Source organism: Mastomys coucha, unplaced genomic scaffold (assembly GCF_008632895.1).
Source record: "Mastomys coucha isolate ucsf_1 unplaced genomic scaffold, UCSF_Mcou_1 pScaffold8, whole genome shotgun sequence".
Classification (NCBI taxonomy): domain Eukaryota; kingdom Metazoa; phylum Chordata; class Mammalia; order Rodentia; family Muridae; genus Mastomys; species Mastomys coucha.
The window spans coordinates 40,634,245-40,658,213 of record NW_022196914.1 but is presented as its reverse complement, the minus strand read 5'-3'; the positions used below and the strand labels follow the sequence as shown (position 1 = coordinate 40,658,213).

Sequence of the window (23,969 nt, the reverse complement as noted above, 5' to 3'; positions counted from 1 at the left end):
GGGTGTCTCACAGCTCTCCCTACCTAAAGCCTGTCCAGGAGTGAGGTGGTCTCCCCAGAAATGCTGACAGATAAGATCAAAGGCTCACAGGACCACAGGAGGGACAAGCTCCAGTCAGAGACAGCAAGACCACCTAACCAAGAGATAGCAAGATGGCAATAGTCAAGGGCAAGAACCTAAGAAATAGAAACCAAAGTGACTTGGCATCATCAGAATCCAGGTCTCCCACCACAGCTGGTCCTAGATACCCCAACACACCAGAAAAGCAAGATTCAGATTTAAAATTGTGTCTCATAATGATGATAAAGAACTTTAAGTAGGACATAAATAACTCCCTTAAAAAAATACAGAATACAGGTAAACAAGTAGAAACCCTTAAAGAGGAAAAACAAAAGTCCCTTAAAGAATTACAGGAAAACATAACCAAACAGATAAAGGAATTAAATAAAAACGTCCAGGATCGAAAAATGAAAATAGAAAAAAAAATAAAGAAATCACAAAGGGAGACAACCCTGGAGATAGAAAACCTAGAAAAGAGGTCTGGAGTCATAGGAACAAGCATCATCAACAGAATACAAGAGATAGAAGAGAGAATCTCAGGTGCATAAGAAACCATAGAAAACATTGACACAATAGTCAAACAAAATGCAAAATGCAAAAAGCTTCTAACCCAAAACATCCAAGAAATCCAAGACACAATGAGAAGGCCAAACCTAAGGATAATAGGTATAGAAGAAAGTAAAGATTCCTAACTTAAAGACCAGTAAATATCTTCAACAAAATTATAGAAGAAAAGTTCCCTAACCTAAAGAAAGAGATCCTCATAAACATACAAGAAGCCTACAGATCTCCAAGTAGATTCGACCAGAAAAGAAATCCCTCCTGTCACATTATAATCAAAATATCAAATGCACAAAACAAAGAATATTAAAAGCAGTAAAGGAAAAAGGTCAGTTAACATATAAAGGTGGACCTATCAGAATTAAACCAGACTTCTCACCAGAGACTCTGAAGAATCTGAGCAGATGTTACACAGACCCTATGAGAACACAAATGCCAGCAAAGGCTACTATACCCAATGAAACTCTCAACTACCATAGATGAAGAAACCAAGTTATTTCATCAAAAAATCAAATTTATACAATATCTCTCCACAAATTCAGCCCTACACAAAGGATAATAAATGGAAACCTTGAACACAGAAGGGAAACTACACCCTAGAAAAGGAAGAAAATAATCTTTCAACAAACTACAAAAGAAGATAGCCACACAAACATAATTCCACCTCTAACAACAAAAATAACAGGAAGCAGCAATCACTTTTTCTTAATATCTCTTAATATCAATGGACTCAGTTACCTGATAAAAAGACATAGACTAACAAACTGGATATATAAACATGACCCAACATTTTGTTGCATACAGGAAACACACCTCAGTGACCAAGACAGACACTATCTCAGAGCAAAAGGATGGAAAAAATGTTTCAAGCAAATGCTGCCAAGAAACAAGGTGGAGTAGCCATTCTAATATTGAATAAAATCAACTTTCAACCAAAAGTTATCAAAAAAATAAGAAAGGACACCTCATACTCAGCAAAGAAAAAAGAATCTACCAAGATGCACTCTTAATTCTGAACATCTATGCTCCAAATGCAGGGGCATGCATATTCATAAAAGAAACTTTACTAAAGTTCAAAGCACATATTGCACCTCATATAATAATAGTTGGAGACTTCATCACCCCATTCTCATCAATGGACAGATCATGGAAACGTAAACTAAACAGAGACACAGGGAAACTAACAAGTTATAAACCAAATGGATTTAACAGATATCTATAAACAATTTTAACATAAAACAAAAATGTACCTTCTTCTCAGCACCTTATGGTACATTCTCCAAAATTGACCATATAATCGGTCATAAAACAAGCCTCAACAGATACAAGAAGATTGAAATAATCCAATGCATCCTATCAGACCACCACAAACTAAGGTTGGTCTTCAATAACAACAAAAACAGCAGAAACCCACATGCACATGGAAGTTGAACAGTGCTCTACTCAATGATAACTTGGTCAAGGATGAAATAAAGAAATTAAAGACTTTTTAGAATTTGATGAAGGTGAAGGCACAACATACACAAAGTTATGGGACACAATTAAAGCAGTGATAAGAGGAAAACTCACAGCTCTGTGTGCCTCCAAAAACAAACTGGAGAAAGCATACATGAGCAGCTTGACCCAAGATACAACTCTCAGACCACATAGAGCTCAAGAAGAAAGAATAGCAAAGTGTGAATGCCTCAGTCCTTTTTAGAATGGGGAACAAATTACTTAAGGAAGGGAATATAGATACAAAGTGTGGAACAGAGACTGAAGGAAAGGCCACCCAGAGACTGTCCGACCTGGGGATCCATCCCATATACAGACATCAAACCCACACAACTAATGTGGATGCCAAGAAGTGCTTGCTGATAGGAGCCTGATATAGCTGTCTCCTTAGAGGCTCTACCAGAGGCCAACAAATATCAAGGCAGATGCTTGTAGCCGAACATTGGACTGAGCATGGGGTCACCAATAGAGGAGTTAGAGAAAGGACTGAAGGAGCTGAAGGGGTTTGCAACCATAGAAAGAACAACAATAACAACCAACCAGACCTCTGGAGATGCCAGAGACTAAAAAGGACACATGGAGGACCCGTAGCTCCACCTGCATATGTAGCAGAGGATAGCCTTATCAGACATCAATGGGAAGAAAGGCCCAGGGTCCTGGGAAGGCTCAATGTCCCAGTATAGGGGAATGCCAGAGTGGTTAGGCTGGAATGGGTAGGTAGGTAGGGGAACAGGTGGGAGGGAGAAGAGGTAGGAGGGAGAACAGGATGGATTTTTCCAGAGAGGAAACTCAATAAGGGTATATCATTTGAAATGTAAATATATAAAATATCCAATACAAACAATATATTGATTTGAAAGGATTTATAGCATTTTTCATTGTCCCTCATCATATTAGAAATTACTCAGAGGTTAGAGACACAGAAAATTTCTTCCAAGTTAACCTTGTGTTACATAAAGGCATCCTGACCTTTATTTTTGCACATACTAATGTTTATATGTATACATTTGTATTGTCATCTTAATATATACAGAAGCATAGCATAGTGTATTGATAGACAGTATTTTACTTTTCAAAATATAATTGATGTATAAACACCATTAGTTAAAAATTTATACTACCTTTAGGATACTGTGCAAATTAAATTATTATATTTGTTGACAAATCACTGACAGTAAACAACTTAAAAGGTATATGAATAAATGCCTTTATATAAATATTTAAATTTAAATACAGTCAAGGTACAGTAACATGCATTATTTTGGTGAAATTAGTTTCTGCATTCTATATTTATATTAAGTAAATGGAAATGTTTTCATATTTTAGTACCTAATTTAACAAAATATAATCCATTTTCTTGTTATGCAGTTCAAAAGACAGCAAATGCCAACAAAAATTAGTAAAAAAAAAAAAAAAGAAGAAGAACAAGAACAAGAACAAGAAGAATAGAAAAGAAAAGAAAAGCTAGTTTTGACAAATTTTATAGTTACTGTATTCATTCTATCAGTATGTTAAGTATGGGCTTTAAATTTTTCTGATACATTTTGAAACATTTCAATTTACCAGTTTTGGAGAATTAGTCTTTTTGAATTAGAAGTGTGTGTGACCTGTCACATTTTTTTATTTATATTTATTTGTTTACATCCCAATTGCTGTCTCATGACAGCACCCCTTACTGAGACTCTTACCTGTCCCCTATCCCTTCTCTTCTGAGAGGGTAGGGCACTGGTGAATCAAATGTCTGCCAGATAAAGCACATCCTCTCCCACTAAGCCTATACTAGCCAATCCCGTTGGAGAATGAATATCACAGCCAGGCTACACCTTTAGCCAATCCCGTCGGAGAATGAATATCACAGCCAGGCTACACCTTTAGCCAATCCCGTTGGAGAATGAATATCACAGTCAGGCTACACCTTTAGGGCGAGCCTCCACACAGTTTTGGGGGGCTCACATGGAGACTGAGCTGCATGTTTGCTCCATATGTGCTGAAGGCTTCATTTCAGTCTCTGTGTGTTCTTTTGTGGTTCAGTTTCTGAGAGCCTCCAGATGTCCAGGTTAGTTGACTTCATTGATCCTCCTGTGGAGTTCCGCTCCCTTTCAGGGCCTTCATTCAATCTTTCTCCCAACTCTTCCATAAGAATTCCTGACTTCCATCCAATGTTAGGATGTAGGTAACTATATCTGTTTCAGTCAGCTGCTGGATAGAGACTCTCAGAGGATATTTATGCTAGGCTTATGTCTACAAGCATGACAGGGTATTATTAATAATGTCAGAGATTGGTGCTTGCCCATAGAATGGGTTTCAAGATGGGCCAGTTATTGGTTGGTCATTTTTTCAGTCTCTGCTTCATCTTTATCTCTGTACTTCTTTTAGACATCTCATTTTATAGAAAAAAAAACCCCACCTTTTCTTTGAACACCAAACAATTATCTAATGTGTACTACATTCTGAGTATGTTACCAATGTCACAGTCATAGATTAGGAGACCTTCACTACATTAAGAAGGCTACTCATCATATATAGAACTCACTGCCTTAAAGAGAATAGATGAACAATGAATAAAACTTATCTGTAACAGTTTCCCTCCTAATAAGTGTTAGTTCCTCCCCTCCCCTTAGGATACACTGCAAAATTCAAAGATAAGTAAAAGAAAATATAGGAGAAACTTGATATATGTCATATTTACCAAACAATGAAATTTAACATATAAGTGTTCTCCAGATGTCTTGTTCATCTAGTATCATACAACATTTCACTGTATGATACTTTCTTTTCAATGTGTACAACCTTATACAAGTTCAAGACTAATATTACTAACAAGATAAACCAAGATGTGGTTCTCAACCTTCCTGTCATACAGTTCCTCATGTTGTGGTGACCTTAAATCATACAACTATTTTCTTTGCTACTTCAAAACTAAGTTTGTAACTGTTTAGAATCGTGAAGTAAATATCTGCTTTCTGATGTTCGCAGATGATTCCTGTGACAGGGTTTTCCCACACCCAAAGGGTTGGGATCCATAGGTTGAGTACCAATATCCTAAATGCTAACAAGTACCTCTGATGACTATCAAGGACATAACAAGAGAAAGACAGTCTTCTGTTACCAGAGAAACCTAAGGAAACAGTATAACATGGGTGTGGTTACTTGGACTGCATAAGTAACACAAGGTACATTAAGGGCTGTCCAATAAAATTAAATTATGTTTCAGAGGTAATTTTAAAGAAACATTATTTATTACTTTAATTTATTAGGAATAAATAACTGATTTACTCAAGAGAAAAATGAAGCAAAGTCAACATTCTGTGTAATCAAGATCACATAGCAAATATGATGCTGAAGATGACAGATCCTGAGTCCACAAATAAGAGTATGGAAGTAATATTAATCAGTGTGTTACAGACATCCTCTGCAGGAGATAAGAGCTTTCCTGCTTAAAAATTAATTTATGCATAGTGTGTGTATGTATATGTGTGTGTGTGTGTTTATGCAAGACTGTACCTACAACATGCATATTCAGAAAGACACCAGACAGAAAGTGGATTTAGTGTTTATTTTAACTCCTGTACTGAATTTGTCTTCTCTCCATTGGCTGACATCACAGTTTTAATAAAATGGCTAGTATTGAAAGAATTGGTGCACAGGAAAGGAAGGAAGAAATGGAAAGCTGTCAGTTCTCCAATGAAAAAACTGATTCATCCCATTAAATTTCAGGAATACAGTGGAAGGGCTATGTGTAAACAAAGGTTTAATTGGAGGGAGTGGCTAAAACTTTTTCCAAATTAGCTTACATGGAGGTAGGGAAAGAAAAAGAGACTTGAATTCCTTGTCTTAAGCACAAGTTTATACTATTTGATAGAAAAGATTCATGTTTGATTTCTTTTTCTTTTTAATTTTGCAATTATATATATATATATATATATATATATATATATATATATATATTTTTTTTTTTTTTTTTTTTTTTTTTTTTTTTTTGGTTTTTCGAGACAGGGTTTCTCTGTGTAGCCCTGGCTGTCCTGGAACTCACTCTGTAGACCAGGCTGGCCTCAAACTCAGAAATCCACCTGCCTCTGCCTCCCAAGTGCTGGGATTAAAGGCGTGCGCCACCACCGCCCGGCATTGCAATTATATTTATGAACAGAAAACTTAGTGTATGTTTAACTCACTTTAGTGGCCAGTTCTTTAACCTTTGCCTTTTCCAGCTTGGCAATTCGAGCCAAAGACTTAGGACCCAGGATGTTGCCTCCCCAGTGGACCAGGTACCCCAGCCTGGCCTTTCCCTTGATGATACAATAGGGCATCCCCATCTTTCTACACAGGCCATGTAGGAAAACTACCAACTAAATGGGATCTACATCATGGGCAATCACCACCAGCTGAGCCTTCTTGTTCTCCACCAAGGTGGTGACTGTATTGACTCCTGCTCAGAGGATAAGTGGTCTCTTTGTTGGGATGTCCCCTTTTCCAGCAACTTTTTTCTCAGAAAGGGCCTTTGCTTCTTCTCTTGCTTTGTCTGTGGCCTGCACTTGTGGGCAAGCTTAAGCAGCTGAGTAGCTGTTTGCCTGTCCAGGGCCTGAGTGCATTGGTTAATGGCAGGAGGTACTTTGAGCCACTTATAGAGGATGAGTCTTTGCTGTTGCAGCCTGATGTAGTGGGCCCATTTGATGAAGCATGTTAGATCTCTTTTGTGCTGGACGTCCTGCTCAATGTCAAAGTTCTTGGGCCTTTTCTCAAACAAAGAAATGACCACCTTTTTAGCCTCCTTTTTCTTGATGACAGCGGGGGCCGGGCCCACCTTCTTCCCCTTGGCCTTCTTTCCTTTGGGCATCTTGCTTGGCTGGTGGAGAGAGGACATGTTTGATTTCTTTTTCTTTTTTTATTTATTTTTTTCACATTTTTTTATTAGATGTTTCCTTATTTACAATATCTCCTTTCCCAGGTTCCCCTCCAAAAAAAGAAAAAAAGAAAGAAAGAAAGAAAAGAAAGGAAAAGAAAAGAAAAGAAAAACAAAACTAAAACAAACCCCTGTTCCCTTCCCCCTGCTCACTGCTTACTGGCCTCAGCATTCTACACTGGAGCACAGAACCTTCACAGGGCCATGGTATACATTCTCTGATAAGTGGATATTAGGCCAGAAGCTCAGAATACACAAAGTACAAACCACAAACCACAAGAAACTCAAGAATAAGGAAGACAAAGTGTGGATACTTTATTCCTTCTTAAAAGGGGGAACAAAATGCCCATGGAAGGAATTGTAGAGACTAACTATGGAGCAGAGACTGAAGGAAGGACAATTCAGAGACTGCTCCACCTGGGAATCCTTCCCATATTCAATCATCAAATTCAGACACTATTGTGGATGCCAGCAAGTGCTGGCTGACAGGAACCTGACATAGCTGTCTCCTGAGAGGCTCTGACAGTACCTGACTAATAAAGAACTAGAGGCTCACAGCTATTCATTGGACTGAGCACAGGGTCCCCAGTGAAGGAGCTAGAGAAAGGACCCAAGGAGCTGAAGGGTTTGCAGCCCCTTAGAACGAGCAACAATATGAACTAACTAGTTCCCTCAGAGTTCCCAGGGACTAAACTACCAACCAAAGAGTACACATGGTGGGACTCATGGCTCCAGCAGCATATGTATAGCAGAGGATGGCCAAGTAGATCATCAATGGGAGGAGAGACCCTTGGCCCTGTGAAGGTTTCATGTTTGATTTCTTATAATATCAAACTTTAGTGATTTAAAAATCACAAATTGTTTGTGAAAAAACAGAATTTAAATTAATTTTGAAATTTCTCATTTTACATATTTACAGAAATTCTCTATTTATTTATAGAATATTTGCTATTTTAAAAAGTTTTACTCTAAAAATAATTTGTAAAATTTGTTTGTATCCAAAACACATTTTCTTATTAATAATCTTAGTCTTACCACTTTCTAGCCTTGTGATTTAATTCATTTTATTATTGTTTTGTTATTCTTATCTATAGAATTGTGATAATCATAGTATTCTCTATGCTACACAGAGTTTGAGGGGATTGAATTATTTATTCCTAGGTAAATCTCAGGTACTACTTGATCTGGTTTCTTTTTTTTTTTTTTTTTTAAATCGGGCAGTGTTTTATTTTCCTTTACAATTGAATAAATACTTCTTGATGACTGCACATGGGGTAAGGCTGCTTGGTAGTTCAGAAAGGTCACAGCAGTGGTGTTTTCCTGACTGTAGTCTTGAGTAGTGAGTGGAACAACTTGTATGACATCACTGTCAAACCACAAAACGGCATTTATGCAGCCATCATTTTCAGGATTGTTGGTAACTTGGGCATACTTTCCCCAAATCACCTTGCCTCCTTGTGTCACGAGACCCAGCTCGCTCACATTCACTTCAATAACTGTGATTTGGTGATCACACCCAGGGTTGTATATAATGGGGATGATGGATTCTTTTTCACACCAAGTATAGGCAGGCAAAAGGTTGCTTTCAGCTCAGGGTGTGTCACATGTGCTTGATCTGGTTTCTTAAGCAGCCAAGAAGATAACCACATGTTAACCTTGTCTTTGACTTCTTCTACTCGTAGTAAATCTGGTAAATCACGTTGAATATGTAATCCCAAAGTTATTAAGTAGTTCTTCATCTTCTTCTTCTTTTTTTTTTTTTTTTGGTATTTTCAAGACAGGGTTTCTCTGTGTATCCCTGGCTGTCCTGGAACTCACTCTGTAGACCAGGCTGGCCTGGAGCTCAGAAATCTGCCTGCCTCTGCCTCCCAAGTGCTGGGACTAAAGATGAGTGGCATCACTGCCTGGCTTAAGTGATTATTCTTTACCTGTTACATTTCTAACTGGTAGTGCTCAAGTCATTGCTTTCATGATAACAATGTTTTCGGACAGTAACTCAATATAGAACACAGACTAGAAAAAAATAAAGATTCATTCATCTGAGTTGTATATTTTACCAGGCGATAGAGAATTAACAAAGGAACAGATTAACCATTTGGATACATTTGAGTAACAAAGGATCTATTAAACTATAAATAAGGAAAAAAAAAAGAAATGGGACAAGTGAAAGACAATTTCTTAGTTAGGGTCCTAGCAAAAAAAACATCTTGAGGACATTGTGGATTCTCTGTTTTAGGGCTTAGTTATGCGAATATCCACAGAAACTATAACTTTAATTTTTTTCCAAATCCTACTTTTAATGATGGTTCTTAAATGCTTTAACCTCTCTTTTAGCCCACCACACACCAGAAGTAGTGGAAAAGAAAGTATACAGGGTTTGGGGTGGGGGAAGTGGACCTGTTTAGAAAGGTTCTTTGGAGCAACTCCCCTCTGTGAGGTCTGGAAATCAGCAGTTCAATTCACAGGTCAGCAGCAGCAGCCCAATCCACTCGCAAACACTTCATTCATACACCAGCAGTCCAGTTTGGAAGAGGCAGGATAGCAAACGTAAATAGCAGGAACAGCTAGGCCTCAAACTCAGCTCGAGGGACCAGCAGGAATGCCAGAAGAAGTTCTCTGCTGTGCTTCTCTCACCAAATCAAAACCAATAAGCATTGCCGAGCTAGTTCTATAAGCAAGCCAAGCTCAGTCCCTTTGACTGTCAGTCAAGTGACAACACAAAGCATGCCAGAACATGTGTGTCATTAGTGAAGAATCTCTCATGGCATGTCCTTTCACGTGCTTGCTTTAGCAGAACACGCTTTCTCCTGGGTCTGCTTCAACCAAATGACCCTTCACGGTTTGCCATAGCTTTTCACCTGCATCCACTCCTTTGTGTGTTTGCCTCAGCAAAACACCTTCCAACACAACTGTCTTTCCAAACAACCTTTAAGTTTCCACTTCAAGAAATAAAGCCTCAGGAATGCAAATCACAGGGAACTTAGGAGAAACAGCAGTGAGGTCAGTTATTCAGTGTGTGTATGTGTACATGTATGTAGTCACTTCATCCAAGGTCTGACTCAGAAGAAAAGAATAGAACAGTCCCTAAAATCAACACAGAAATAAAATTTTCTTGATATTAGCAGAAAGGAAAAGACAGGGAGATGAATAAAAGTGGTTATATTTCAGTATGGTACTAGGTTTTTGGATTTTAATTACTTTATTTTAGTTAACTTTGAAATATAATTATTTAGTACATGAGATTTTGTATAATATATGAGTTTTAATCAAGTACATTCATATAGTATATAAAATTCACCACTCATAAGTTATACTTAAGTTTTAGATTTCAAGTAAAACAATGCTCATGTTAACTTTATGAAATCCAGGCAATTCTGTAAAGAAACGTACATCTAAAGATATTTAAAAAGCATTTGAAAGACATATTTTCACATACTATGACAGCATTAGAATTCTCCATGAAAAACTTGAGAATTTTAGTCTAATGCTATGAAAACTAGCTTAAATATGCAAACTGTGAGAACAGAGAAATGAGTTCAATATAACAATTTACACATGGTACTTATGCTGTTAGTGGTTTAATATAAAACATACGTTTTAAAATTACTCCAGAAATTAACACTAAAAGTTACCAATGCCTAAACCAAGAATATCTCAGTATTTGACCTCTACAGAAAAGATAGTTTTTACCCTTTTTTTTTCAAATGGAGTATTCTGGTTTTTCAGAGTTCATACCCAGAGCTAGACCTCCCTGTAGGCAAAGACGCATTCTGTCTAAAAATACCTTCAGATGATAGTTTGAAAAAAATGCTTGCTTGTTTGCTTGCTTGTTTGTTTGCTTGTTTGTTTACTGTGAAGTTTTTATTTTGTTATGTTTGATCTTTATTTTTAAAATCAAGCCTCAGAGACTGTGTGCTCAATTTCTGCAGGGTGAAATAAGGACAGCATGGCAGACCTGATTTACAAAGCTCCTACTTTTGTATACTCCAGTCAAACCCTAATTCTATTCTAACCCAAGACTTTTCTTTACAGATGCCCTTATTAGCCTCTTGCAGCAGAGAGAGGCACCTTCTTTGCTTCTATTAGTCCCCACTAGATTAAATTACTTTCACTGGAGTTCTATTATACCATCCGTGTAGGCGAGTGCTGTGCAGCAAGACAACATTGGTAGGGAGTGAATGGTTATCAAGAGGAAGTTTATGTTCAGTGTTAAGAATTAATTTAGCTGAACTAGTGGAGTGAACGTGGTAAACAATCCCCTTACTGCTGTTTGTCAGGGTGTGTTATATCACCCAGGATTGCTTTGTCAATAATCTGCCTGGCCTGCAAGCTAAAAATCTAAGATTGCTAGGATGACTGACAGGCTGGAGATAGCTGATAATTCTAAGGAATTGGAGGTGTAAAGTCTTTAAGGACCATGTCTACAGTATAAATGCCAGGGTATCTCCACATCACTCTGCACATACAAAGGCAACAGCATTGTTAATGGCAGCCTGTCTGTCCATCAACTCTGCTACCAGACGATTTATCCCTCTTTCACTCCTTATCTTTCTTTGCTGTGTTTATTTTGAAACCAGCTGCAGAATAAATTGCCTCTTGTCTTCACCTCCTACACTGAAACAATGATATGTTCTGTAAAGCTTAAAATCAGGGTGTTTTTCAAGTACTCCTTTTTCAGGACACTGACTTCTAATTTTGTTTGTTTATGAATATGTATTGTTTTCTGTGCTGCTCTGGGGGCTTTTAGTAAAACACTAAAAATGACTTCTCTTAGTGAAAGCTCGAGATCTAACTTAAAGTAGCGCTTGAGATACTGGGTAAAGATGATTGGAAGGGTCAACTTCTTAATGTTTTGAATAATTAATTATATTTCTTTTATTTAAAATAAGTATCTAAAATGAATACATAGGCATGTTATTATTGATTAAAAGTATTCTTTTTAAAAATGAGAACTTAGTAAAGTTTTATATACTTGTCTTTTATGAACATCTGCTTTTTCTAATATATGATGCACAAAAAAATAAAATGTCCATTGGCTGGACAGAATTAAAATCAATATTAGAACTTATAAAAATATTCAAGTTTTGTATTGACACAAACTCTTATACACTGATGTGTATGAAGTTTGAGATAACTGTTTTAGGAACTTATGGTTGAATCTACCAGCAATGTTGAGCATATTTTCTGATCCAAAAATGCCTTTCTTAAAGATATACAGGCATAGTCATCTAAAATTAAGACAAAAATTACATGTTTTTAAAGCCAAATACATGTTTGCTAAATATTGATAGTGGAGTGCATTAGCTATACTTTTTAAATTAAATAAAAGAACTCAGGTCTAAATTGGCACATGACCAGGTATACAACTTGCATTATTGATCAAATATAATCTTATGAAGAAAGTAAACTAATTAATTCAACTATGTATGTGACACACAACTAAATTTCTCACATAATGTTGAGACAAAGATGAACATATTCACTAAGGTGTATTTCATCTCCAGTTGTTCATGTGTTGGAAGCCTGGCATTGTGGTGGTTCTGACTTGGTGGTACCTTGAAGAAGTGGAGCCTGTTGGAAAATCCTTGGCTACTCAAGGGATTCCTTTGGAAGTAATTAAGGTGGTACTTATAGAATCCACACTTATCTCTCACAAGAATTGTTATAAAAAGAAAAACCCTAGCCCTTCACACTTGTTCTGACATCCTGTCTCACAGGTGGTGGCTCCCTCTTACATATACATATGCTTTTCTGATGATACTGTCTGCCAAGAGTTCCTCAGAGCTGAGAAATTTTAAAGACAAGGCCTCCTTCAGCATCCAGAACTGTGTGATGAAGAAATGTTTCTTTCTAACTGACACAGACACAGGTAAGTCAAGATGTAAAACTAATCGGTGCAAATATGGAATAAGTCAGCATGCATAAATTTCAAATAGATTTGTAAATAAGGAGATAGTGACAGCTCTTGGGGTGCAGGTAATCTATTAAGAAACTAGAGAATGTTTTCTTCCTATATATATAGCAGATTTATTTTTTGGATTCTTTTTGCTTACATCTTATGTATTTATGGAGATGGAAGTGTCAGAGCATATCCCTGGAAGTCAGAGCCTAGATCATCACATGACTAGGGATGGGAGCCATATAGCTCTACTATTCGGGACAAGGGGATTGAACTCATGTTCAGGGTTGGCAGAAACTGCCTTTACCCACTACTCACTGGGTCATCTCACTGGCACAGCTGGATATTTTTTAATAAATGAGCAATTATTACACGTATTTGTGGCTTAAAGAGTAATGTTTCCATGTATTGGGCAATATTACAAATGTGTTAAACATAATCATCTCAAATATCTAGGAGTCTTAGATTAAGAATATTAAAAATTCTTTAGTCCTATTTTATGGACGTATATAGCCACCATTATCCATATCTGCCATACTATATAAGAAACACTATAAACTATTTTTATTTTGTAGCTGAATCTTAGTGTTTTTTAATCAACATTCTCTACCTACCTACTCTCTTTAACAACCTAATCAATATGAACATCTTTTATTTTTTATTTTTCTACTTCTGTGTCAATAGTTCATAAATGTTTAATAATAAAAGTACATACAAAAATTCAGATAGTGTTTGTAACTTAATACTAAATATTACCTAAACTTTCCTGTGATCTTTCTTTTAAAAAGAAGAAAGAATTAAGAAGAAAGTAGGGATGGCAGATTTAATGAGAAATATTCCCCATAGTTTTGGACATTTGAACAGTTGGTCCATAGTTGATGGTACTGTTTGGGGAGGTTTACATGGAATAGCCTTGGTGGTGGAAAACTGTCACTAGGAATTTGCTTTGAGATTAAAAGTTTCTGTGCTGAAGAGTTTTATATCAACTTTACACAAGCAAAAGTTATCTGAAAGGAGGGAAGCTCAATTAAGAAAATGCTTCCAAAAGATGAGGTTGTAGCCAGGCATGAAGGACTTTAGTGACTGATGGAGGAGAGCTCAGGCTACTGTTGGTAATGCCATCCCTGGGCTTGTGGTACTGGCTGTTATAAGAAAACAGGCTGAGCGAGTCAGTAAGCAGCACCCTTCCATGGCCTCTGTATCAGCTTTGTCCTTCAGAGTCTGGCTCTGTTTGAGTTCCTCTCCTGGCTTCTTTCCATTTTGGACTATAATGTGGAGGTTTAAATCAAATAAATCCTTTTTTTCCCAAACATGCTCTGCTTTTCGACCCATGATGTTTCATCATGGCAATGGAAACCCTAACTAAGACAGCTTCCTACCACTTCCAGTTCAGTTTCTCGCTTGTGCTTGGTTTTGAAGAAGCTCTTAATGCCATGACTGCAACTTGCTGCCAGGCCTTACTAAAGTGATAGACTCTTACCCTTCCAAAACCTAAGTCAACAGAAACGATTTCTTCTAGAACTTGATTCTGGTCATGGTGCTTCATTGCAATAACAGGAAAGAAACTAATACAATAAGAAAAACCTTTTTATAAATATGGCAACTTACAAATGTTGTCATTTAACACATGAGACTGGATTACGTGGCCAAGGCTGCCCTTGAGATCCTGATCCTCCTTGTCATTACTTTGCAAACACTAGGACTGTAAGTGGCAGTCAATATACCTAATTAGGGAAAGAAACAGAAAAGACTGTTTTTTTTTCTTTTCTTGCTCTGTATTTTTGTATATGTGTGTTTTTCAGTGAACATAGTCTAAACAAGTATTCTTCTGCAGATATACCTCTATCCATATATAAATTTCATTTTCTAGATGAGCTTTACTTAAGACAATGCAAAGACATATTTCTCAGTGACCTCTTTAGTAACAGTAACTAATTCTACCTTAGCCCTCAATTAACAAAACTTAATTAATATACTTTAGTGCTTTATCATCTGACACCGTCTTAATGTTTGACCAAAGGACAGTTTTTAGAAAAGAAATCCTGAGCATATGACCTTCACAGTATAACTGCTCAAATGACACAAAGGTAATTTTTTTGCATATGTAGGTCTACCTTTTGTTTTGTAATTTGCCAAATTTTACTATCCCTACCCTCAATCCCTCACAAATCATGTATCAGGATATAGCTATAGACTGAATACTATTGAGACAATTCCTTTTCACTTTCCCTTGGTTATCAACAAATTGTAGAATTTCTTGGGCATCTGTCATAATGTTGGATAATTAACAAGAGCAATAATTTCAAAGTTTTGGCCTAAGAAGTCACAACCTGGTCATTGTGGTCTAAAAACTAATTACAAGATAACTCAACAAGAGGCATTTGCTACTGGAACCTGGTTAACTGAATTTGAACTCTGGGATGCATGTAAGGCTGGGAGGCAGAATTAGCCCCATAGATTTGTCCTCTGCTCTCCAAAAGTACACTCTGACACTATGCCCCCTAACATACACACAAGAAATAATTGAATAAAATATCTTAGCACTAACATTCCTATGAAAGCAGGTAGGTAATAACAAGTAAGAAAGCTTTAGAGGGCTGTGGAAGAACATGATATATGAGAAATCACATTGTACACCTCAGGGAATGTAAGGAAATGGGATTAGACCAGTTTGATAAACAGAACTTGACTAACAGAAATTGAAAGGGAAAGGATGGTTAAGGAGAGTCTAGGTCTTGGAATGCTTACTTTCATCCACAGTATTCACAGTTCAGCATGAGCATAACCCAAACACAATGACTCTGGGGGGGTCCTTACTAGACTTTCTCAAAGCAGGTTGATAGAAGACATGATAGAAACGGTGGCATGAAAGTATCTACAGCCGTAGAAGACCAGCTTCTGTTTGTGTACATTGAATGAGAAAAAGAGATAAAATTTTAGACAATGTATGTAAATACAAAAAGTATATTTCTTATCAAAGCTAAATAGCATACAGCATGCACTCATGAAACTTCTCTAAGATATTTTATCCTATTGTGTGTCTTAGTTACCTTCTCATTGCCATAGCCAATGCCATAACCAAAAGTAGCTTCGGTGAGGAAATTACTAATTCCAACTTGTACTTTCAGTTCATAACCCAACATTGAGAGACATCAGTGCACAGTCACAAGGAGGGAGGAACCATTAAGAAAGGCTGCTTAATGTCTTACACTCTGACTTTTGCCCAGCTGGTTTTGTACGAAATTCACACTGATTTGCTTAGAGATGATGCTGTCCACAGTGGGCTAGGTCTTCACCTATCAATTATCAACCAAGAAAGTCTACTACAGATATTTCCACAGATAATTTATCTAGATTATGGTAAAATTGACAATCAAAACTAACTAGCACAATGTGAAAAATGCTAGAGATTTATACTAATGTTTTGTTGACGTTTTGCCACCAAATCATCTTGAAAATTTATGAGTCACAAGCATGTATAACAAATAAGTGTTTCATAACAACAGCATAAAGCAAAGCCCATTTTGATATTTATCACCTTCATAATTTGGAGATGTGTGAACAAATATGGCCAAATTAGGCAGAATGAAAATAACATTTTTAGTGATATAAAGGAAGTTTTGTTTTGACCCAATTTTTCCTACTTGCTCAGCAGGTAACAGCACTGGCTACTCTGCACAGGCCTCACACTTGGCCTCAAGCACCCACATTGTGCCTCCCAAGTGCCTGTAACTTAACTCTTAAGGTTCAGAAGATCTGAGACCCGCTTTGTACCCCCTAGGACACTGTGTGCACATGTTGCACAGACATACCTGTAAGCACTCATACACAAAAGCATGATAAATACCTTTTTTAAAGAAGTAGAATTTATTTATAGGTTTGTATATTTAATGATTATTATATAGCTCTGAACATTATTTTCCTTTTTTGAGACATAATTTCATTACTTATCTCAGATGGCCTTTAAAACCTCTATGCATTCAAAGATGGGCCTGAACTTGCAATCCTCTTGATTCAGCTTCCAAGATGCTGAAATTCTCTAAGTGTATGACCAAGCCTGGCTCTGTGGACATTTTGACAATGTGTCTGTGAGTTGCCTTTTCAGGTGACTTTCTTCCACATGCCAGCTACTGCTCTAACTCTTGTTTCAGTAGGGATTGCCCAATGTTGCATATGCTTCTCTATACCAGTTGTTTATTACTGAGTAAGTCACAAACATCCTCAAAACTTCATGACTCAAAGCTAGGAGAGCTTAGTTTTCTCACCAGTATGTAGGTTGCTTTCTCCTGGGTGCACCTGGTCTCACAGTTGCTTTCCCAGGGGTTCATCAGATGGATTGGATTCACATACAATGGGTGTGTACCTTGTCTCTAAGGCCTCTCTTTTCTGAGAAAACTAAGACAACATTTTTACTGTTGACAGAAAAACAAAACAAAACAAAACAAAACAAAACCTAAAAACTAAAACAAAACAAAACAAATAAATTAAATCTAAAACTAAAACTAAACATCTTAGAGAGAAAAGCACCCATTCCTGAATATCTATGTCTTTTTCCCTACGTGCTAAAGGTGCATTTTCAAATCACACAGAAAAAACAAAAGTCAGTATGGAGAAGAAGCAAACAGGAAGGTCATGTGATTCACTACATCAGCATATTGTGTGGATTAATGAAAAGAATGGCTAGAAAGTCTATCATATGACTGATTTAGATAGATACTCAACAAGTACCAGCTTTTATTTAATAAAAGAATGGTGATCCATGGTGATCCATGGCAATCCATTTCACACTCAATCTTACTTAGAAAATTTTTAATTCATAAGCTTGCTTTGATAAAAGCTCCTACTCTTGACTAAAGATTTGGTACTTAGACGCAGATCAGAAAATATTTATAGTTTCACCCCAATATTGATATAAAGACAGACATTTGATTCAAACATTTTCAGGGCTGTATGTAAAAGAATTTATAATACCAGTCATAGTACAGAAACCTAAGTTCTTGTTAGAATTTCCTCTTCTGCTTCTGTATTTCTATCTTGTAGTCCTCTTTATCTTCAAACAAGCCTTCAGAACCTGTTCTCCTTAGGAGACAATTGGGCTCTGATACTCATTAGTATCCCTCACTTAGGAAACAAACAGTCTGTTAGTAGCTCTTACTCTCTTGGTGTCTCAGATACTCCTTGAACCCGTTCTTCCTGCCAGCTCAGGAATCTAGTTGAAAATCATGAGTTTCAAGCCACATGTTTGAAAAATGCATTAAACAATCAAACATTAAGGATTTGACTGATTGACATCATTCCATCAGTGTAAAATAGAGATAACATGATATAATCAAAACTAGGTTTCTGTGTGTGTCTCTTCCATAAGCATAGCGGTAAGATTAGTGAAAACAGATCTGGGAGGTGATTCAGAAACACAATGTCAGGGGCACCTGTGAATGTCAGCAGCAGGAGCCACTGCTCAAAGAGAATAAACCCAGCAGCATGTGTCAGATAATGCTGTTCTTTCCTGAAACCTTCTACTTACCTGAAGGGTTTACTTTATGACATCCTCCCCCACTCTCTAGAACATGAAGTGATTACCTCTCCAGTCCACTAACTGTGGCCCTTCTTACTGCTGCTGTCATAGAATCAGGCTCACCATTTCAGTTCTCACATCTGCTATTACCAACTCAGTCAAAGACACCATTTATCTTGACAGTCAGTAAACATACCTGCGAAGTACTCCTTGTGGAACTGCAGTTTGTCTTTTGGATTATATGAAAGATCAAATTTTAAATTATCCTTTGGTATTGAGCCCAGGTCTAAAGCAAGCTTTAGAATGTACCTTTTCATTTTACGTAGAAAACACATCACTGCAATGATACTAAGAATAATGTAAGGTTACCTGGAGGTATTTTGAAACTTCATTCTTTTATATCAAGCTGAATAAAAGACAATACTATTGAAGAAATTCTATTTTAAAAAAAATGCAGTTGCTGTATGTTCTGAATGAGAAAAACATATGGACCACTGAACCAAATCTGTGCTATTCAAACATCTCTTTTTTTTTCTGAAGAAAAATATGAGGTATATGGTGTCCTAAGTTCAATCCCTAGTACTTATGCTGCCAATTTAAAAAAAAAAATTGAAAAAGATTTTAGGTTTCAGAAGAATTACTGGATACACTTTTGATAATGTAGTAACCATAGGTTTTGGTAAATCAAGTTTTGGGGTGAGAGAGCATTTTATGATACTTAATAACTATGTAGCAATAAACCATAGAGGCAAAGATATAAATACATGGTTGGGAGGCACATTGCCTAGCATATTCATTTATGCACACCTTTTAACATTTATGTGTCATTTAAAAGGTACTTAATTTATTATTGCTTTGTAGCTGTCATATATTTATACAAAATAATTCAGACAACTCTTTTAAGTATTGGAGATGTCTTCAATTTACTACTTGCTACCAGGTAAAAATTAAAAATGAAATTAAATCAGTCACCTTTTTGAGGCTGTCATGTAATATCTTGACAAAAAGCAATTTTGGAGGAAGGGAGTTTATTTTGGCTTACAGTTCCAGAGAAAATATTGCTCATCATGGCAGGCAAGGAACATGAAGCTGGATTATCACATTTTAGCACACATAGCAAAGAAAGATAGACACACACACAAATACAAACACACACACACACACATGAGCACACATGCACAAGGAGGTATGTAATAGAGAGACAGAGAAAAAACAGAAAATGGTGGAAAGACATCTCCTCAAAATCTACCCACAGTAGCATACTAGTAAGGCTCCACCCCTAAAGATTTCATAACTTTCCCAGACAATGGCAGAAATTGGAGCCAGGTGTACAAGTACGCAATTCTGTAGAAAACATTTCACATTCAAGTTATATGACTATCACATGATGCAAAATGCACTTCATACGACTTTAAAATTCTCCCTCATTTTTAACACACCAAGACTATTCCAAGATCCTCCAACCCTTATAAAATTCAAAGTTACTCCTGGAAAAAAAACAAACAAACAAAAATTAATTACATACTTACAATGCCATAGAATGTATATTTCATTCCAAAATAGAGTAATGGAACATAATGAGAAGATTTACTTATTGGACATGTCTTCATTTTCAAAGTAAGTAAGACTGAAAACTAGCGTGGCAAGTCCAAAATCTTTTAGTCTTATATCTTGTGCTTCAGTTTCAAAGGGCTTAGGTGGCTTTATCTTCAAAGTTGCTCTTCCTGTCCCACAACTCTTGTTTCTTATTCTGTTCTCTGTTTACAATCTTCCTTGGACGATGAAGACAAGTCTAACATCTCCAATATATAGGTGTCTCCATCTCAACACAGACTTCATTTTCACAACTTCACACACTCTACTTTCAGGATTTTCTTACATAACTCTGACCCTGATATTCATTGCCTGGTTTCATTTGATATACTACTTGCTTTTCTATTGTGGTGATAACACACCATAACTAAGGTAACTTGAAGAAGAAAGAGTTGATCTGGGTTAATGATTCCAAAAGAATGAAAGACTATGATGAGAGAAAAGAGGCATGGTGGTTGGAACTCTAAACTGAAAACTTACATCTTGAAGCACCATCAGGAAACAGAGAAAGCAAACTAGAAATGTCATTGTCAGGTCCCAAAGAAACAAACATGAGTAAAAATGAGGGTGTGAACACTCCTAGGTATGTTAGAGAAGAAGAGTTTTATTATAAATACAAGACAGAACAGTGAGAGAAATCTAGAAGTGTTCACACTGAGTTTAGCTAACATAACAGACTGGGCCATGAGAAAGAGAAGAGAAGAGGAAAGGAGAGAAGGACAGGGAGGGGAGGGGAGGGGAGGAGAGGGGATAAGAGAATAGGAGCAGAGCAGAAGGGTGATGGGGAAGGGAAAAGGGTGGGGAAAGAGAGAGTGAGAGAGCAAGAATGAGAGGAGAGGAGAGGAGAGGAGAGGAGAGAAGAGAAGAGAGGAGGGGAGAGGAGGCAAGGGGACCAACGAAGGAGCTAAGATTATAGGAGCAGGAGAAAAAGAGAGAAGCAAAGAGCCAAGACAAAGAGATAAGAGCAAAAACTGTATGGCCAAAATGGCAAAGTTATATAGGGGTCAGAAGGTGAAGGAAGGAAAGCAAATGGCCCAGCACTTGAGCTGGAGAGGTTTAAGGTAGGGGGCAGGGTAAGAAGTGCTGGAATGAAAGGGCAAAACTCCACCTAATACTTGTGCCAGCTTGGAAAAGGCTTTCTTGCTACTAGTAAACAGCCACATAAGGACATTTCACTAGCTGTAACATCAGAATTTAGTGCAACTGAGCTCCAAGTGATTCAGCTTCTATGCCAAGCTGGTTGCTGATCTAAGTAATGCCATCTATGTGTAGGCCTTGTAGTCATAAAGACAGAAGTCTAGCACAGTAAGTTACTCCAGGAGCAGAGCCCACAGAGGTAAGTTGTGTGTGGTCCCCTTACCTTCATTGCCTATTGCTTGGCTTGCCCTTCTGTTCAGAGGAGACTTGTATGACCCCAAGAGCATTCTGCTACCCCATGGAAGAGATGGAAAAGGGTGCTTTAAACTCATCAAAGGAAATGTTGGTCAAGAGGATATCTCAATTCTGAACATATATGCCGCAAATGTAAGGGTACACGCATTCATAAAAGAAACAATACTAAAGCTGAAATCATATATTGAAGCCCTCACCATAATAGGGGGAGACTTCGACAGCCCATTCTCAGAAATGTGCAGGTCACAATTGATTGATTTCAGCCCCAAATTTATTTCTTGCTGTCTACTCTGCCTGGGTGTCTCTTCCTTTTCCTCCTCTTCCTCTTCTTCTTCTCCCTCCTCCTCCTCCCCCTCCTCCTTCTCCTCCTTCCCACCTCCTCTTCCTCTTCCTCCTCCTCCTCTTCTTCCTCCTCCTCCTCTTCCTCTTCCTCTTCCTCTTCTTCCTCTTCTTCTTCTTCTTCTTCTTCTTCTTCTTCTTCTTCTTCTTCTTCTTCTTCTTCTTCTTCTTTCAAAGAGCTTTCAGGTGTACTTTTAATTCATTCATATAGGAACTATCCAATATTTTTATGAAGGTATTTAAACAGACAAATAATGAAACTAACAGAATTTATGATTCAAACGGACTTAATAGGTATCTATAGAACATTTGTCCCCAATGCAAAAGAATATACATTCTTCTCAGCATCTCATAAAACCGTCTTCAAAATTTACCATATAATCAATTCAAAAGCAATATTCAATTTATAAAATAACTCCTTGCACCTTATCAGATCACCAAGGATAAATGCTGGACTTCAGCAATAACAGAAAGAACAGAAGTCCTAAATACTCATGGAAACTGAACAACTGTCTACTCAATAATCACTATGTCAGTGAAGAGATAAGGAAAGAAGTTAATGACTTTCTAAAATTCAATGAAAATGAGGGCACAACAAAGTAATACTAAGAGGAAAGACCTCAGGACTAAATGCTTTCATGAAGATAGTAGACAGTTCCCATATGAATGAATTAAAAGTATACCTGAAAGCTCTATGAAAGGAAGAAGAAGAAGAAGAAGAAGAAGAAGAAGAAGAAGAAGAAGAAGAAGAAGAAGAAGAAGAAGAGGAGGAGAAGGAGGAAGAGGAGGAGGAGGAGGAGGAGGAGGAGGAGGAAGAGACATTAACACAGCGTTGTAGAAGCAGCTACATTCAGTAGCTCCACCTCTATTTGCAAGAAGGAAGTTTCTGATTGGACTGTTATGCTGACGTAGTTTGGGGGTAGGGTTTGCCCCAGGTATTTTACCTGTTGCGGGAACAAAGGAATTCCATTAAATTCAAGATGACTGAGTGACCAGACCTCCTGTTGTCTAATGTTTTTACTTTTCCCACGTGGCACGGTAAAGTATGGCTAGCCTACCTACTTCTATCCCTTCTTATCTATCCATCTTTTTCTCCTATTTCTAGAAGAACCCTTTATTTCACTTTATTTCCTTTCATGTTGGCTCTGGACTTCAACAGATGGCGCCCGACGTTTGGCTAAGAATTAGGGGTAAGAGCGAGGCGTTTTGCCCCTGGGTTGAAGTTAAGATGGGCTAATATTCTTCTAGAACGTTTTAAGTTATGCACTTAGTCTTATTATGAGGTGGCCCCTAGATCTCTTTAACCGGGCTGAGTTGATTTCTAACTAGATTTGATGGCGAAGATTTTTCGCCAAGATGTCGACAAGAGCTCGGCAGAGGCTTTTCTGCCGAGGAGACTGGCTTGCCAGGGTCCAGCGGACGCAGCTGGGGTTCAGGGGTTCAGCCAGGTCAGGCTGAGTGCTCGGATTTGGGTCCGAGAGATTTAGACTGCGGTAGAGGCAGCTTTTCCCCTGGGTTTGCAGCTCGGTGCACAGAGCTGCTAATATATGTTTATGCGTTTCCATGTTACATGTGAATTTCGTATCGTGGTGTGCATGTGAAAAGTCTTGTCCTTGTGGCTGTATTACTACGTGCGCAGGGCGGTCTGGCCCGAGAGAGTGCGCAAGTTTCCGACATTCAGATCTGCCAGTCAGCTGGGAGCCCACTGGTAGTGGCTGCAGGCAGCAGAAGGCGACGAGCGTGCAGCGCCCATCCGCTGCACTTGACGACTAGGGCCGGGTCCCCAGAGCTGCGGCAGGCCGCCCGCACCCCGAGTGCATGGTGCGCCCGGTCTGCGCGGGCTCTGCCGCACCTCCCGCCCGCAGCGCTGGCCACAGGCACGGAGCGTGGCGCGGTACAGCACTGCCCAGCTGGGGTAGCCGCCCGGGCACTAGCTTCCCGGCCCACCACGTGGCTCGGCCGCCACCCTGGAGGGGGGCCGCGTTCCCGGCGCACGCTCCTCGCCCACACCGGGGTTCCCCCTTCGAGACTGTCTAGAGCGCAGAGGGTCGCGGCCTGGCAGAGAGGCTACTATGCTGCCCCGGGCGGCGGCGTGGCTTGGGAGGCGGTGCAGGGCAGGCGGTGTGCCCGGCCTGCCGCCATGCGGCCCCAACAACATGGCCGCCTAGGCGCCGCTCCGGTGCCCCTTTGAACTACATTTCCCAAGTGACTTTGCG

General features: G+C 38.3%; 1 pseudogene; it reads right to left on the bottom strand.

The window, feature by feature from the left end:
• The window catches only part of LOC116083901, a 116,791-nt pseudogene extending 109,842 nt beyond the window's left edge, over positions 1-6,949 (bottom strand).
• Between the last annotated feature and the right edge of the window lie 17,020 nt (positions 6,950-23,969).